The 20067-nt window shown below is 28.9% G+C and overlaps 1 long non-coding RNA gene across 1 annotated transcript in view; it reads left to right on the forward strand.

The window, feature by feature from the left end:
• Positions 1–10213: 10213 nt before the first annotated feature.
• The window catches only part of LOC107440710 (uncharacterized), a 134759-nt gene continuing 124905 nt past the window's right edge, over positions 10214–20067 (forward strand). The window contains exon 1 of the long non-coding RNA XR_006225388.2: positions 10214–10421. This is a non-coding gene — a long non-coding RNA (uncharacterized lncRNA). The remainder of the gene's footprint in view (positions 10422–20067) is intronic.

The raw sequence follows: 20067 nt of genomic DNA on the forward strand, positions 1-20067 counted from the left end.
AATCTAATATATATATATATATATATATATATATATATACGCGACTGATACTATATGCAATGCAGTTTTACAACAAATATAATGAATTTTTTTTATAATTATTTAATAATTTATTTAATGAATTTGCAATAACATCGGAAGTCGAGGAAACTAAAGTAACAGAAGGAAAAGGTATTTTTACACATTGTTTTTAGTATTTTTTTTTATTTTCCATGCAGGTCACATGACTCTCACCCTCTTAGATGAGTTTTCAAGTCGTTAAAATGTAACGGAAGACTGATTCAAATAAAAACCTGAGATCTTAATAAAAAGTCTTGAAAAATGTATAAGATGATTATTTTGTTGCAAATATTAATTGGTTTATTATTTGTGTAGATTACGCAAGCTAATTTATTTGCAAAAAAAAAACAAAAAAACAAAAAAAACAATCAACTTACAAAAATACTGTGTAAACACTTTGCCTAACAGCAAATTTCAATTGAAAATTTTAGCCAGACAGTACTTTTTAAGTGAAACGACATACTTTGGTTCTTGGTTCTTCAAAGAATAGTGGTTTCAATTTCTTAAAAGGCAATTAGTTTTGCATTTTTAGTGGCTTATAACATTTGATAAATTAGAGTTGTTGGTCTGGCTGTACTGCTCCGAAAAGGTTTAAAAATTGCTTCCAAGTTTTAGCTGCAATATTTTTTTGTTTTGTTTTTGAAATAGCGCAACTGTAAAGATCAAAACATACGCCTAATACTTCGAAATACCCTAACTTTTGTACTTGAGTTACGTGAAATTTGTTCAGAATTAAAAAGTAGTAACGCAATTACATTTAAACTAATCGAACTTTCCTTTAGTAATTACTTTAGAATAAGCTTTCTAATAATTTTGAAAGCATGCATGATATAGTGGATAAAAATGTTTGCAATGAATATGACACTAATGAATTATTCCTTCTAGATAGCTAGACTCCCCGAGACATCGGTGTTCCTGCTTTTATGTATATATATTTTTTCTGACGCTTTAATTACAAGCAAAACTATATTTTGATATTTTTTAATTGTGAAAAAAACATTCTTATTGCTGCTGAAAAATCTGCTTGATTATCGGAACTATATTTGCACTGAAATATAAAATCTAAAAAAAAATTAGTTTGAAATTTTTTGTTCATTCATATTCAAAAATTTACCAATAACCAATTTTAAAAATTAAAGAAATTTCATTGATGGATAACTGTTTCATTTAGATATGCAAATAAGTACAGGTTTGGAAAATTATTGTTTGGAAGTAAACCATGTTTGGAAGCCTTTAACGCGGAAAAAATAAAAGCCGTTGTATTTCATAGCCATAAAGTAATAACGCTAATATAATTCTTTTCACTTGCTTTGACCTAAACTAATAACCAAGAGGTGAAAGCGAGACAGAAAAGCTGGTTTGAAAAATTATTTCAGTTAGAGATAGTTTTCTAGAGGAATGAATCTATACTTTTCTTCCAAATATTCAGCGAAGTCTACATTTCGGGGGAAAAAGAGCTGTTTTGCATCTAAGCTATAATTGTAAAAAATCTTGGAAGTTGCAGATACTTCTCTCAAAAAATGCTAAAATGAAATGTTTTAATCATATCAAGAGTTTCTCTTTTCCGTTCTGATATGTATAGATTTTCAGTCATGTACCTAATTATCGAAAAGAAATATCCCTAGCAGCAAAATAACTTGGGAACTCATTGGACCAATATTCCCTATATAGAATTATCAGATTCATCAAATATTTTATATTCATTCATCAGCCAATATAGGCCCCATAAAGGCCGAGATTGCCCCTATATAGGAATAATATTAAAAAATCTAGACACCCCTATATTGGTTCCTTGGTGCATGTTCACATAGAACCCACACTGAGTCAATTTGGAGCTTAACCGGGTCAAATGGTTGCTAGGGATGTTTAATCAAAAATCTATGCCAAAGGGTTAAACAAAGTTATTATTTTAAAAGGATAATTAACTCAATTATTTAATCAACAATTTATTCTACGGAGATACGTGGCATGTGTAACCAGGGGAATTATTATCATAAGGTTTTGTACTCAGCACTGTAGTCCTTTTATTGTTTTGTTTTTCTCACACTCAAGTGGTAGCTAGGATGAGAACTCAAGGAAACTATTTAATATTTTTTAAGTCACATGGAGAGAATGTCTCATCTGAATTAATTATTTTTATCATCATTGTATAAGCTGCAAAGGGCCATCGAAAAGGTGACATTCCTTTGTCACGCTATAAATTCTCTTATTTTTATTATGAAGCTTAATACTCTGAAGATTTGATTTTTCGTTATGGAAATTTGAAGCAAGAAAATATACTACGATTTTTTTTCCATTTCAACTTTAATATATATATATGATNTATAATACAAAATATATAAATACAAGAAAACACGAAGAAAGTTAAGCACTCTGTTTTGCGGACATAATCGTGTGGGCTGATGAAAGATTATATCTTTTTTTTCCGGTTTTTTTAAATAAAATTTCATCCTTTTTTTCCTTTTTTAAACTGTTGTTAGTTATTTTTTTACTTATTATTCCCCCCCCCTTTTTTTCCATATGCCTATAATTTTTCTTTGTTTTATCTTCATTTTGAACTTTATATATATATATATATATATATAAACACTTTGGTGAGAAACTTAAATTTTAGAAAATTATGATCAATCAATTATTATTTTATTACCACTTAGAAAAATCTTTTCCAATGATCTTACAAGTTGACTTGTATGAAAAGTCAATTTCCAGTTTTTGGAACATGCGTCTTTTCCAAAAAATGAAGACAGGTAACTCAAGTATTTCATTGTAAAAATCTTGGAGAAGAGAGACATTCGTATTTGTTAGAAGAATCTTTTCCAAAAAACGCACTAGTTGCTGGTATAAAACGCCAGTGTTCAATTTTTGAAACATGTTCCTACTACAATAGATGGGCTTTAACACGTTCACGCCAGGGTGACCCACCGGTAGGTCAGGCTAGATTGTCTCATCTTGGCAGCGCACCGGAATAAAAACTGGTAACAGTAAATTTCATTTTTTAGTTTTTTTCCGGGAATAATAAAGATCCGTAACTACCGATTTTTTTAACGGAATATATTGGATTTTTTTTATATTGAATTGCTTCTTCGCCGTGATAAATTTCCTTATAGCGAATTGTTATTGTTGAGAATAGATTAACTCCTCCCGAATATTATCTAATATTGAAATAGTTCTTCTACTAGTATTTTCTCTTTTCCCGTACCAGTATTTTCACTTTTCCCGGCTTGAACGTGTTAAAGTAGCATTGATTCTATGGAACAGAAAGCGGGACTCCATGTTGCAGTAGTTATAATGGAAAGATCTCACTAATGAGTGTAGACTGTGACATGGAAATTCATATACTAATAAATAATATAAATTCATAACAATTTGATTACGTCTACAATAATTGTAGTAATAAGCGCATATTGTTGCTAAGAGTCTGCATACAACTTTTTCACGATAAATGCTTAATGATATAATGTTACAGTGTTATTACCGTTTTTTTCTTAAATTTATATTTTACGTAACCTACGACTATATCCTAGTAATATATAGAAATGAGGCGGTACCAGAGATGCCAACTTGCTCCGGACAGCAAATATATATTTCGAAGTGGTAGTTTAACAATTGTGATTCTTGGTTTAATAAATTCAATTTAGTAGATTTTTATCCACCACTATTTCTGAATAATTCGTAGGCTTATGCAATTCACCACTTTATAGTACTTATGTCATGCTATGCCTTTTAAAAGGCCAGCAAAAATAGTCAAATATTTGCAAAATTTACTTGTAGTTATTCACCGCTTTTTTAATTATTTTGGCGTGTCCGGAGCAGTTGGCATCTCTGCGGTACTACTTGGTGCTGGCTCTCCTATTGCAGAGATGCCAACTGCTCCGGACACACCAAAATAAGTAAAAACACGGTAAATAACTTCAAAGTAAATTTCGAAAATATTTGACTTTTTTTGCTTGCTTTTTAAAAAGTATAGCATGACATAAGTACTGCAAAGTGGTGAATTATATAAGCCTACTAATTGTTTAGAAATAGTGGCGGATAAAAATCTACTAAATTGAATGTATTAAACCAAGAATCACATTTGATAAACTACCAATTTAAAATATATATTTGCTGTCCGGAGCAAGTTGGCATCTCTGCTATTGTGCTATCTGTCCTCTTCTACTTGACGAAGGTTTATAGGCCTATTTTGAGCACACAAGCCTGAAAATTTATGTAATTGCAATAACCAATAACCAACAGTAACATATAAACAAAAGTTCATGCTTTTTAAGGAAAAAACTTACGTTTTGAAATGACACTATTATTTTCGAAAAGAGGATACCGGGTGTTTCATTTCCATTGATTTTGAAGACACTCTTATAAATATACATTGTGTATACATTATAAACGTTTAATGTCTACACAAATATACACTAAACGTTTGAATCGTATTAATTTCAAACCTAGTCATTGATACATTAATTTCATATCTCATAACAGACTTATCAGCAGGAGTTGGATTAAAATATGGAATCTTTTAGCGGAAAATCTTTGGAACTGCAGGCGCATGCTTGAAGCTTTTTTAAGTAAAGCCCTTTTTACCCAAGCAAAATTTGGATCGACCAATATGAGGAAGTAATTGCTTTTTTTTTTCTAGCTTTCATACCAGTAATAAGACATACAGATGAACTGCAATATTTTTATTAGAATCTTTTTTTAATTATAGTGGTAGTAAAAAAGCTTTTATTTTTATGCTCTCATTTTGGTAGTATTTGATCGCAAATTTGATATAGGTAAAAAGGACATCAATTCTTAACGCCTGATCTTTTAAATTATACCAACAGTTTTGCCATCTTCCAAAGTATTTGCTGCTTAACACGTTGAACGCCACGCTAATTTTACATGTCTTGCTCTTCAGACCACAGCGGTAAATAACTACAAACTAAATTTGCAAATATTAGACAGATTTTGCTAGTTTTTAAATGGTTTAGCATGACATATCTGAAAAAAATGATGAATTTTATAAGCCTTCGTATTGTTCAGAAGTAGTGGTGGATAAAAACCTAGTAAATTGTATTTATTAAACCAAGAATCACAATAATTATGTATATATTGAATAAATTTTCCGCAATTCCATAAAAGAGTGTAAATTTTATAGTTCTATATCATGTTATACGCTGTCAGCCAGCTGTTTTTCGCGGCCTATGTGAAAGGTCAGTGTTAGCCACCGGTGGTTGACGCAGCGCTCAACGTGTTTAAAAAAAATGAGTTTACATAGATTTAGTGTAGAAGTTTTTCCATATTTTTGTCCAACCCCTGTAGTTGTCATATAAAAGTTTATATAAGTTTGTATAAGTCGTAGTTGTTATACTGGTTGGAAATAATTTTTATAAAACAATCATGATATTCAGAATTATAATTTTTTTGCTATCACTTATTACTTATTAAACTACTATTACTTTTAAACACAATTAGTAAAATATTATTTTGAAAATTTATACAGAGGTGGAGGATATTAGTCCTCCTTAGGTGGAGGATATTACTCAATACGTATCTTAGTCTGTAAAAATCTTATTTTGAATGAGATGGTTTAATTTTATTTTATTTATTCTTTTCTCTATTTGCTTTTTAAAAGAAATGTCAAAAATGGATCTAACTTAAGATACAATTTTGTGATATACGCTTGAATCCATGGAATAAAAATAAAGAAAAGAGTAGCTGCGTAGTGCGTAACACTAAAATCAATTAGATAAATTCATAAAAACACATTTAAATGCATGCTTATATTTAAATACAAAGAAGATATAAACTTCTTTACTTTTTATTGAATACATACAAATTTTATGGATAACATTGCACAGTTCTATTTTTTATACATTTATAAGTCATAATTTTTTTTATTATTCTTAGTCTCGATGAAAAAAAAAATGCCGGTTGCTTCTAAGCCTGATGTATTTTATCAATTCTTCCACCCGCAGACAAAGAAGAGAAAAAGTGAGATATGTTACAAAAAATTGACTCCAATTCTTTTAAAGTCCGTTCGTAAAAATGACTTAACGAAATTAAAAACGAACACAGATGATAAAAAATGATAAGTTCGGGGTGCACGCACAGACAAAAAAAAAAAAAAAAAAAAAAGTTTTTTTTTCTATAGCAAGTTTCAATTTTTCCCCTTTGTCGTGATAAGAGAATGAAAGGAGGGTTATAATTTTTTTAATTAATAAGAGTATAATTGAATTCCCAGTTAGTTGGCTATCATTGGCGGTAACTTGTTGGGCAAGTGATGATTAAATTATATTACCGCTGATAGAGATAAGACATTTTTTATCGCCTCGTGAAAAATATTATTATTTTTTAGAGGAGGGACTCTGTTTTTATTGAAAGTACTTAATGGACATTAAATGTTTTGCTAGGTTGTTATGATTTGAAGAGAAACAGATACTAAATTTGTTGGTCATAAATTAATGAAAAATTAAATCCTGCACAAAAGTTCTTTGTAACTGTTTTTATACATAATGAGAGTTCAGTGTTTTCGGATAATTTAATGTTTTTTAGCTTGACTAAAAAAATATTATCGCACTCTAAATTGCTTTGCGTTACAGTTTAGATGTAGAGTAAGTACCTATGAAGCATTAATCTTTCTCACTGTAGAAAAAAAAAATAATGGTGATATGAGATTTGATTAAATGCCTCTTAAGTATTTCCTAAGCTTCATAAACCTCGTAAATGATAATATAAATGTCAAAAAAAGTACGTAAGGGAGAAATAAAAAACTGGGAACAATATTTTGAGTCAGTTACAAAAATTGTAGAGATAATTATTACAAATGGCTGCTATTCATGCACTCTGATAGTCTAATTTGCCATCTCTCGGAATCAAAATATTAGATGCACGTAGTATGTATATATTTGGAAAGATAAACTTTGCTTTTGTGCTTAATGCGTTTTTCAACTAATAATAATTAAAAAAAAACTTTTATTAGCAAACAATCTTTTTCCAAGAGACAAAAAATTTCGGAACACAAATAATTATGTAAATGTATTAAAAGATGCTGCGCTAAAATATAGCCTCCTAGCATTCTAAGCTTACTAGAAAATTTTTCTTTTAAACTTTAATACGGAGTAAAAGAGTAAAATAAGTTATATGGGTTATTAATATTTTTTAAAATTTATCTAACACTTGACATCTTATGATTTTCTCGTGCTCTTTTGATATATTACAAAGCTGCGAAGACCTGAAAAAAAACCCAAAGGAAGAGAAAAAAAACTATAAAAAAATGCTTTCAAGAATTTTTCAGAAATTTAAATGATTTTCAAATTTAAAAAAAAATCTGGAAATTAAATAAAATTAGGAAAATATATTATCTCGTCGTCTGCTCATATGATTCTATCCGAGAAAACAGGGCTTTCTAATATTGTATTAATATAGCCTTCTTTTTTTTAAAAAAAATGCCCATGATTTTAGAATAAGATTATATCTTTATATTCATATTATATAAGATTATATTTTCATAACTTTCCTTGCTTTTTGAGAAAAAGTTTTCTAGTGCGAGCCTAAGTTTTTGCTTTAATGTATTATCCTTTGTTTCGTAAATTCGAATTAAAGTTTTTTTCCGCAACTCTACTTGTAAATGACTCAAAAATTCATACGAAATTTCCCTTTTTCCAGTTTTCTAGTGGTGAGGATATTAAAATGTTGGTAAAATTACCACTAAATAGAATATTTTGAAAAAAACCTAGTGGTTGGCAGCACTGTATATTGCATATATCACGTTAGCTGGCACGCTTTTATATCGCAAAAATAATTGTACAACAAGCTTTTATGTTAACACTAGGTTTACGGACGTTTCTTATATACCTATCTCTACGAACTCGCGTCAATTTGACGTATGAACGAATACATATAACAGCACTTACAGAGATGCCAACTTGCTCCGGACAGCAAATATATATTTTGAAGTGGTAGTTTATCAATTGTGACTCTTGGTTTAATAAATTCAATTTAGTAGATTTTTATCCACCACTATTTCTAAATAATTCATAGATTATTATGATTCACCTCTTTATATTTTCAAAATTTACTTAGTTGTTATTTACCGTTTTTTTAAAAATTATTTTGGCGTGTCCGGAGCAGTTGGCATCTCTACACTTGGAAAGCAATGTAATTAGATACTATAAGAAAAAAAATGAAAGTATGAGATATATATTTATGAAATATTCTAGTATTTAATTTTTCAATACTCGAACTAAGCAACTGAAACCTTCAAAATCTGACACTCTGACATCAATTGACATTCTGCGTTTGTTCGTTCTATTATTGCTTATCGGCAATAGTTGTTTATCGCTTGTTTCATTTGAGATAACGATATCGGATAACGGATCGAAGTATTGTCGGTCCATTAATATTTATTATTGATGTGATGTTTGCATGTTTACTCAAAATTTTGTCTTAATCATGATAGCGTCAAATCGACGCGTATCCGCAGAGATAGGTATACCACAAAGAGAATTTTAATATTTCAACACTTTTGAAGAAAATAGACTTCAATATATCAATGGATAAAAGTCACTACAAGAGATAAAATAAAAGTGCAAGCGTATTTCGTAATTTTCCTTATAAAATTCGAAATGCGTCAAAATGACGCGTCCCGTAAACTTATTGTTAACTGTCAAGATTTCTTACCAAGCTACTGAGACGATTCTCTTTGAACTTTTAATTTATGTGTTAATCATGTGTTAATGAGTGACACTCAAATTAATGGACTCTGAAAAAATGTCAAAATTGGGGTGGTCACTTCCGGAAAAAATTAAAAAGTGGAATAGAAAGAAACAAACAGATTTTACTAGTTCCTATCTGCAAAGATGCATTTGTAAATTAAACAAAATATATTTAGACTTTTAAACTGGCTAATCTAATTCCTAAAAGTGAAGAACGTTTAAAAATTTCAAAAACATCACGAAATAGTTTTCACCACTGTTTATATCGTTACCGATTGCTACTACCCAGAAAAATATAATCTTTGATACTCGAGATTTTCTTGATGCGCTACTTTATATAAGGGATAAACTTATTTAGGAATAAAACTAAAAGAAAAGATGTAAATAGTTCCATAGAATTATTGAAAACTTTCAGAATTGTTCGCAAACATTTTAAATGCCTCACTACGAGGAGTCACTTTTGAATAGTTTGCATGAAGTTGAGTGAAAAATAATATAAAATTAAATTTACAAGATAAAGAATGATACGCTGAAACATCTACTACAAGAGAAACTTTCCAAAGCTGGTTTTTGAATATTTGTATGTAATGGTGAGAAAAAATTCTTAATCAAACTTACTAAATACAGACAATTCATATGACCCGAATTTTTCACCCTTTGTTCCAGCTAGAATTAAAAGAATCTTATCTGATATTTCATAGGAATAATTTAACCAGAAAAGAATACAAGGCTGCCCCCTTTTGTAAAATATTTAATAGGGCGGTAGCCAATTAAAAACTAATGCTTTCAGAATTTTTGAAAATTTTTGAAAGTTTCACCATGAGAGCACTGGAACAAAGTGGCATTTTGTATGATATTTTGAATAATTTTTATGTAGTGGAGAGGAAAATAACTTTAAACCATATTTACAACACCATACATTAAAACATAAATAAAGTTACCACAAAAATTTTCATAAAAAGCGCTGGACAGACTTGATGATGTACATAAGATAAAAAAAAAAATATATAAATATATAAAAATATAAGTAATATTATAATAAAAGGTCAGAGATTAACGTTACCAAGTTAGTTAATTTTAATAAAACCTTAAATGTTTGAGGTTCTGATAATGATTAAATAAACTTCCCTTCTTTAGTAAAAGCAAAAATAGAGTTTATGTACGTGGCTTTCAAATTAATTGATTTCAAAATATAAAATAGCGAAATCCACGTGTCATTTCGATGGAAACCAAAGCATTGGATTACGTCACAGCAAAACAAAAATAGCCGGATCTCAAACTTCTTCGGCCAATATCCGAAAGTTACTCAAAGAGATGAAGCGAATAAATGCGCGAATGGATCGGCGCAAACGATTCCTCCTCATCCCTCATCATCTTCTCTCTTCCACCCCCTTTTGCTCCACCCCTGAGCCATGAGGTCGCTTTCTATGCTTCAAAATGACCGCAATGACCGTCTGGTCATTTCCTGTTGGACAAAAGGTGTAACCGTATCAATATGTTGTAATCTTTCTCCGGGAAGATCTTGTCTCTGACTGTCCACTTCAAGACAGTGCTTTCATCTTTTCTCAGAACTGGAATTCTGGAGTTTGAAAATTCGCGCCAGATGTGTGAGTCATATTTTTCGGAGTCAAGTTCGTCGATGTGTTTAGTATTTTTGTGAGGCTTCAGGTATGTAGAAAAGAATTTTTTTTTCTTTTCTAAAAGTGTTCTTATTTTGATTTAGTTTATATTGTTGGAAATTTGATATTTAAAATTTTTTTTTTCCCTTCTATTAAATAGACAAATAGGTTACGTGAAACAAAATAGTAAAGAATTGAAAAGAAAAAAATGGAATTGTCTTAAGCTTATTTTTTAGGATAGGAATTTTAAGAATCAGAAGTAGGTTTAATCAGGAATATGTATTTTTAAGATAGTTAACATAGGAAACATTTCTATATAAGAAAATGAGCGGTTGAAACTTTTTTTAAATCCTGTATAATATATTAAGGGCTGATTGGATAAAATTTTAAGAGATATTTCAGTGAATTTGAACAAATTAATCTTAAAATGTGAACTTGCCAAAATGGTAAAAAATATCCTGGCTTAAGTTCATGTTATCAATCTTCCGATCGAGGAAATCTATAAATATGAAGCATTTATTTCAACTGTTTGCGTCATAGCGTTCACACTGGGTTTTAATTTACTAAAGAACGGCCTTCCACGGTTCGACTTTGTTGCAAAATGTTGTAGGAATCTTTTTGCACTACAAAAGCACTAAAAAATTAGGGTCTCTATGAAATTTATTTGAAAAGGTAGAAAATTATACAAACATATATGTTTTAAGCTATTTGCCAAAAACATTTAAAGAATAATTATGTAAACTATTCTCAATTAAAAAGTAAATTTATATGTTTTTAGTAGAAAACTACCACTCCAGGTCTTTCTTCCTTCCACTGAGATCTACAAAATTTAAAGAAATAAGGTTAAATAAATATTTTTTTTTCAAAATAACTTCCCAATTTAAAAGATTTCAATTATATTGAAAAAAATGTATATTTAGTTTATTGGCGCGACCAGAGAAGGAATCCATTTTACCTCAAAGGCATTCAAAGTTTTAATCGATTACTATTATTTTCATTACGAATTTAAATTTTTCAAAAGATAAATATTTCATTTAGTATAGGAGGGAGAAAGGAGACGAATAAAATATTTTTTTGATTAATCATGCAAAAATTCGAACGCAAAATTGTGTAACGCTTTAATATGTAGTTTACAAACGTTTATGTAGTTTGCGAGAAAAGATTACAACATTATAACACGACTACATTGTAAAGTAGCCAATTAAAAAATAAGCAAGGTTTTGAAAAGTAACTTTTTCATTTCTGCTTTAATTGCAATTTTAAACTATTTTTAGCCACTGTTTCTTAAAACAGCGGGTATTATGTTTTGAACGAATATGTTTATTTCACATTTTAATAGTAATATTTGAAGTGTCTTTCTTGAATTAAAGAATAATGAGTTTAAAAGAACTAGTGTTTCTGTGGAAATGGGGACACATAGTGGTGGGGCCATAGTGAACAAGTCGATATTAACAAGGTTCGTACGAGTTTTATAGTGGAAATAAACTATCGTTATTGCAAGCAGGAATTTACATTGCCACGTAACGTTTAACCCTTTGGGGCCGACTGTCACAAATACGTGACAGCATAAAACCGTATCAATCAGGTTAAAAATATAAAACTGGTAATCAAAGTATTTCTTTAGCAGTTTATTTGTGGGCGGAGTAATAATTGTTTGATTTATTTAATTCACCAATCCTTTGTTCAAAATAAAACTATTTAGTTATACTTTGAATTAACATTGATTATATATATGTTTAAACTAACAATAATTAAATTAAAAGCAAAGTAAGTCTGTCAAATTAGCAACGACTACATTTACGTTACCGTTTTTTATTTAATTACGACTTGATTCTGATTTTGTACGAATGCTTTTCTGAATCACCCGTCCCCAAAGGGTTAAAGGTCTATTAAGCTAGAGCTCTCATGCAAATATGAATTTTTTCTACAAAGTAAGAAATGTTGATTATCACAAATGTATTAAATGATCAATGTTTATCTCCCTTTTGTTATCACAATTAAAGTTTTCTAAGAATTGCAGGAACACATATGCTATATTTGCATTGTTATTGATTTGCATATGCCTGTAATATTCAACCTGTTGATGCCTAAAAAGTGGTCAATGTATGAAAACTACCAATACGAATGTTTGTTTTAACCAAATGTTTGTTTCGTTCTATTACTTACCACTTGAACTTTTGCTAAGTGGTAAGTAATAGAACGAAGATGCCTTAGAGGCCTTGATTTTCGATCTAATTATAAATATTTATATCAATGATATATTGCTGCAGATATGGAATTTCCTCGTTAGCGTAAAATCAATGCTAGTCATGAACATTAGTGCTATCACTTCTTTTTTTTTTTTTTTGGAAAGAGGAACTATCACATTAAACCCTTAACTTGCGCGCAAGAGTTAATTCGAGCACGCTATGCCAAACTGTGCACACTCGAAATAATTCGAGCGGCGTTGTATTTTATGCTGCTATAATTTTTCGCTCTCGAATATAATCGAGAATTGAAAACAACAATGTGAAAGCTAAGAAAAAAAATTGCTTTATTGATATTTATCATTTACATAAGATTGTAAGCTATAACACTTATTTTTTTCAAGAATAAAATATACAGAGGTGCCAACTTGCACCGGACAATAAATATATATATTAAAGGTGTAGTTTATCAATTGTGAATCCTGGTTTAATAAATTCACTTTAGTAGACTTTTATCCACCACTATTTCTAAATAATTCGTAGGCTTATATAATTCACCACTTTATAGTACCTGTGTCATGCTATACCTTTTAAAAAGCAAGCAAAAATAGTCAAATATATGCAAAATTTACTTTGTAGTTATTTACAGTTTTTTTAATTATTTAGGCGCGGCTGGAGCAGTTGGCATCTCTGAATGTAGGCTTTTTCAATGGAACAAAAGCGTAGCATTTCAAAATTTTTCACCAAACGAAAAGACAATGTTTCAGAGTGTGTTTTTTTACATTAAAAAAAATGATTTTTTTGACCGTTTTTTTTCTGTGCATTAAGGGGTTAAAAAAGATGCTAGGTACAAATGGGTAAAAATGGTAGTGTAATTTTAATTAAGGTAAGAAACTTCTATTTAATATTGCCATCATCTAAAAACTTGTCCGCTGTCTTGACAGTTGTTATTTATTTGTTTAAATTGTGATGGTCAAATTATCGTTAATCAAATTTATTATCCTTGTAGTCTTTAAAAGAGCATAAATGTGTTAAAGGAATCATTTGCAAAGCAGGAATATTAAGTTTACGAAAAGTTTACAAGATTCACGAGGGTCTTGTAAATTTTAAAAAGTGGTAACGAAAATTAAACAAATGTCGATAATTTAATTTCTGTGTAACTACCACTAAAAATTGTTTTCCAACGAAAGTATATGAGCAAGAAAATTTCAGCTTCTAGACAACTTAACGAAGTTGGAAGCTAGAAATATCTTCTAGAACTAACCTAAATTAACTACTAAATTTTTTCAAGGATCGTGGGAACCCTTGTTTTATTATAATCAAAACCAATGAAAAAGAAGGAGCAAAACAGATTATTAGGTCGTCCAGAAAAATCACGTGCATACATATGTAACGAAAATATCCATTATGAAACACTTTGCAGGCATTCATTAAGGTTAGCAGTCGTTGTGGTCAGGCGATGTTTGCATTTTGAAAACGCATATTTGAATTTTTTGTAGCTATTAGAATAGTGGTTGCTACAAATTGGTGTTAATAAATGCTAAAAATGCATATTTTATTTAGTTTTTTAGAAACAAAATGTGACCAAAATGGGACTAGTAAAATCTTTTGGGTTCTAGAAAGACTTTCATTCGTACTGGGATTATTCCTGGTTAAACATTCTATTATCGGTGGCTGCAATTATTTTAATGAAATTTAACATTTTGGAATATTCTATATTGTTAAAATTTTAAATTCAGTAAGAAATATGAAGAAAAAAAATCAAGTAATACAGTTACATTTTTCTTATTTTAAAACTCATTAAAAATTTTAGAAATCGATGCTTATGAAGATGAAATTAAAACACATCTCTGAAGACTTAAACTTATTATGAAACGGCGTGCAAATTAAAAGGAAGCTTAGCAAACGGAGTTTAACTTACTTTTCCTAAAGAAGTTTTCGGAGAAATAAATTCCGCGAAAACTTTCATTATATTAAATTTATTAAACTATTACGTAACTTTAATGAAATCAGTCTACATCAAAATTGGTTTATAGGGGAATTCCTTTTAAGTTTTTTTTCTTTCGTTCGACTTGGAAGTCGAAATTTATGAAGCTTCTTAAGTTTGTTGCAACTTTTGCTAAGATGAAGGCTGAAAGTTTTCTTTCACGTTTTGTTTACAAGTCGTTAGCTCTAATTATTCTCTTAGAAGTTTCAGAAGGAGTTTTACGTTCAATTTGGTACGTGTATTATTCATTAATGAAGAAAGCTCGTTGTTATGCTCGAACGGCAAAGAGCTCGGTGATTGTTTAATTCAGCAGAAATGCCATCCCCAGCAAGAATTAATTGAACGGAAAGTGATCAAGACGTTTAATTATAAAGAGAACTTCTCATTTCTTTTTTAGCCATTTATCGCGAAATGTTTTAAAAACACATGCCTTGCAAAAGAAGCTTCTTTCCATTAGAAATAACTAGAATCAAAAGATCTATCTCAAAGTCGCATAAAAAAAGTTTTTTCTTAACTTTTAAAATTCAATTAAAGCTACTTGTATTATTTGTCTGGGAAATGTGAAATGAAATGACGTTTTATGGACAAAGTGAAAAATTAAAACTTAAATTTTATTTAATGAGGGAAATGTTTAAAAATAAGTCTTTTACTTTTAAATAACAGAATCAAGGAGAGTTAATTAATTATACTACCTTTTCTTAAATTTATTATTATTTATTATTGTTTGATTATAAAAAGACGGTAAAATTCCCAAGAAATTTCTTTCTTAGCGATTTATCGCTACAAGGAAATGCTTTAAAAACACATGCTAAAAAAGCAAACATTTCAAAAGGCAGTTTTTTTCGTTATAAATAACTGGAATCAGAGGAATCAATAGTACAATCTATTTCAAATCATTCGAGCAAATATATTGCAGTAAAAAAAGTTTGAATACTTTTTTCAACTTTTGAAATTTAATTAAAGCTACTGGTCTTATTTGTCTGGGAAATGAGAAATGAAATTACATTTTATGAACCAAATGATAAATTAAAACTGAATTTTTCTTTTATGGGGGAAATGCTTAAAAAAGATTCTTTTACTTTTAAGTAAGGGAATTCAAGAAAGTTATTTATAATAACCTTTTTTAAATTTGTTATTATTTATTATTGTTTAATTACAAAGAGATGATGAACTCTCCAAGATTTCTTTTTTAGAAATTTATCATGACGAGGAAATGTTTTAAAAACACAGGCTGAAAAAGCAAACGTTTCAAAATTCAATTCCTTTCATTATAAATAAAAATCAAAAGAATGAATAATATAATCTATCTCAAAGTTTTTGTGCAAATTTATCGCGCTAAAAAAAGTTGTGGAAAATTTTTTAAGTTCTCTAAGTTAATTAAAGCTAAAGAGTAAAGCAGGTTTGCTACGGGCGACTAAATTTGCAAAACGAAGTAAATAATAAAATTTAAACTTTTATTAAAATATTTTAAAATTAGCAACTGTTTATAGCATGTTTTTTTTTCAGTTTAATGCTTGAAAGTTATTGCAAATAATGTTTACGTTTTAAATATGAATAATTGGAAATAATTCAAAGCGGTAAGCGGAGATTGAATAATTAAAGAAAAAAAATGATTTGAGTTTCCATCATATTTTTAGTGACCCGGGACATCCCTGGGTAAGGAGAAATAAGATGAAGTTTAAAGAACCCAAGTTAAAATTTAAAATTGATTTTGTTTGAGACAGAATGCTTAAAAAATTGATGCAGTGGAGAGAAAATTCTTTTTATTTTTAACGCATTAGGGCTTCGCAATAAAGAGTGGTCTTTACCCGAAAAACATTTAGGTAAGTTTTAGAACATCTTTCTCTTCACAGTTCCCAAAAAATGACCAAAATATCGATATTTTTTATTGCTAATAATAAAAATTCAAACTATTTCAAATGCACTGAAAAAAAATCATCTCTCTATCTATATTTTTAAAAAAGTTATGAATGATTTTAGATTCCCCTAAAACAGAAACTTGATCAGCAGACAGACTTTAAAGTGCTTTTTCTCATAGATCATAATTTTGTGTTTTAATATTAATTAAATCCCCGAGGAATTTTTTCTATTTAAGATAAAGCTTTGAAGTAAACTTTTTTATCACAATTATAATACACTTATTTAAGCTGTGCATGGAATAAGAGTGAGTATGACATTTTATTAGTATTAAAATTTTTACAGCATATTATATATACCTAACAGGAATTTTTAGCCTTGTTTTCTACTTTTTTACAAAATAATCTGTAAAAAATGTTTTCATTGATATATCGACGAATGAATGCACAAAATTGCTAAGATGAATATAATAAGCACTAAGAAAAGAAAATTTGAAAACATGTGGAAATAAAAAAGCCTTAACGATTTAAACATTTTGATTTTTTTCAATTTTTTCAGACTTTTTAAAAACTTAAACAGTTTAATTACTTTTTGAAGATAAATTATTGACTATAAGTTAAATGAACATGTAAAAGTCTCCACAAAATAAATGATTATTCCTTTATTTAAAAAAAATGTTGCTAGGGTACTGTGACCCCTAACAACTACTTCACCTTTCGCTTTTATTAATCCCTTTATTTTTAAATAGGTCAAATTAGGAAGACTAATTATACCACATTTTTTAACCCCTTGGGGACGGTGATTCAGAAAAGCATTCGCACAAAATCAGAATCAAGTTGTATTTAAATAAAAAACGGTAACTTAAATGTAGTCGTTTCCAATTTTACATACTTACTTTGCTTTTACTTTAATTATTGTTAGTTTAATCATATATATAATCAATGTTAATTCAAAATATAACTAAATAGTTTTATTTTGAACAAAGTAATGGTGCATTAAATAAATCAAAAAATTATAACTCCGCCTACAAATAAACTGTTAAAGAACTACTTTGGTTACCAGTTTTATCTTTTTACCCTGATTGATACGGATTTATGCTGTCACGTATTTGTGACAGTCGGCGCGAAAGGGTTAAACAGGGTTCCCACGGTCCTTGAAAATTTTAAATAGTGGTAATAAAAATAAAAGAAATTTTGACATTTTTATTTCTGTGTAGCCACCACTAAAAGATGTTTTCTAAAAAATATATATACTCACGAAAATTTCAGCACTTTACGATGAAAAAGCATATTAAAACAAAAAAATATATTGTAGCTCCACCCTAAATTTACTACCACTTTTTAAATTTTTCAAGGACCGCGGGAACCCTGTTAAAGCTCCCTTAAAAATATAGTTTCTTAAAAAAAGTTTTTAAATATTTTTTTAAAGTCTTTTAATTTAACCGCTTCCATTACCAATTTTTTTGAAAAAAAAGACGCAAAAAATCAGCATATTTTTTTATTTCATTAATAAATACAAGGAACTAAAACAAAACACAAGTTCTAAGTCGAAATTTAAATTTTTTTATGTGGAAAATATATTTAATTTACCATCAGTTTACAATCCAAAATTATCTCGGGCAAATGAAAAAAGTTAAATATTAGTGTTTGTATATGTTCACATCTTCATGATCTGAAAAATCATCTGTATTACTTTCACTTTCGTTCGCAAACGTCATTTTTTTACTCTTTTTTTTTCTATGTGAATTCATCAACCATTGTATATACAATTGTAAAAAACACGTCTGCAGTTCCACAAATAACAAATCTCCCAAACAAATATTGGCAAATTTCCAATCAAAGATTATTATTATTTTTTGCTTTACTTCCGGCCGAATAAAATCGTGATAAAGAAAAACGTATTGACGAATTCTGCTATGCTCGAATTTACTCGGGCTAATAAATGTTTGAATTATATACATGGCCGAGTTTACTCGGGATAATCCGGGAAGTGGTTAAATAAAGCGTATTATTTATCTGGGTAATAAGAAATGATAAGTTTGATAGATCAAGTTAAAAATAAATTTTTCTTTTACGAAGGAAATGCTTAAAAAGTAGATTCTGAAAAACTTTCAAATATTAATTCTTTCCCGAATTAATTGGAATCAAGGAAATTAACCACTTTTTTAAAGTAATTTCCTTAAAAAGGTTTTACTCATTTATTTATAATTTTTTTAAACCTAAGTAATGATAATAGTAATATTTGTCTAGTAATGAGAAATAAAATATTATTTGATGAAATAAATTAAAAATTAATTTTTTAATGGGGCAAATATTTAAAAATCAGATGCAGGAAAATAGGAGTTTAATAATCTAATTCTTTTAATTTTAAATAATAGGAATCAAGAAAATTAATCATGCCACCAGTTTTAAGGCTTCCTTGGAAATTTAGTACGCAAAATTATTTTTAATAACTTTTTAAAAGCTTTATAATTTTTAAAATGCCTATTATGCTATTTGTTTAGGGTAATGAGTAGAAACTCTCTAAACTAACTATCCTTATTCTGACGCACGCAATATTTTAGTAAGAAAATCAATCGCAATTTAGACAAAATACTTTTCAAATTATTTTATCTCCCTAGTTATCGATATACTTATCCTAGCATTTTAATTTTTATGGTTTTAGTTATAATTTTTGTTATTCGTTAAAATAATGATTACGTAATTTTTTTTTATTTTAACTTCTAATGGGTACTCTTTTTAATAATTAATTTAGTCAGCCTATTTATGTGTTACCTATTTAATCATTATTTACTTATCATTTTTCTAGAAACTATTTTCTAAAAATTAGTTAATTAATTACACTTACAAAGAGTGGGCGTAGTTTTCCTTATTCTACAAGTTTTAATATTTCATTCACTACCAATTTACTATAGCTTTTGCAGAAAGGAGAAATTAGCATTGCTGTATTCACTTTCAAAAATAAACCTAAAAATTATGCTAGCAAAAGTAGCTTGGTTTAATTTCTTTTAATAAACGTTAAAAAATGTTAGCGAACTACTAATTAAAATTTGCAGATTTTTGATAAAAGTAATTCAGATTGGTAAGGTCTGAAGAGGTTAAGATACAAAAAAATTTAATTTATAGTGATGACCTCTGATGACGCATCAGAGGCACTATGGAGTGCTAAGGGTTAAGCTAAGGCTCCTATACTATCAGAGCTGACCTATCAAGTAATATTGGAGCAAACAAGTTCGCAAGTTAACGTTATGTTAGTAATGTTATTACAGAGATGCCAACTGCGCCGGACTCGCAAAAATAATTTAAAAAACGGTAAATAACTAGAAAGTAAATTTTGCAAATACACTGGTTATCATAAATTAAGGAAAAATCACAAAAATAGCGATAACTCTTTCAAAAGTAAGCCAAACCGTGCAAAATTTGCATATGTTGTCCACTAAGAGTAGCTGAGTAAAATTGCAATATGCAAATTAGTGGCGCTGCACTCGGCTTACGTCATCTGCCTGGAGCATAAAAGTCCAAGTTTGAGAGAAAGCACACAAATTTTACTGTGATTGCGACATTGAAAATCTGAGATAGCCAATTCGTAATAATGACCTCTAGGCATCATTTGCCTGAAGAACTACGATGGAGAGCCATCGGGAGACTAGAGGCAGGGCAGAGTCA

Source organism: Parasteatoda tepidariorum, chromosome X2 (assembly GCF_043381705.1).
Source record: "Parasteatoda tepidariorum isolate YZ-2023 chromosome X2, CAS_Ptep_4.0, whole genome shotgun sequence".
In the NCBI taxonomy this organism is placed as follows: Eukaryota; Metazoa; Arthropoda; class Arachnida; order Araneae; family Theridiidae; genus Parasteatoda; species Parasteatoda tepidariorum.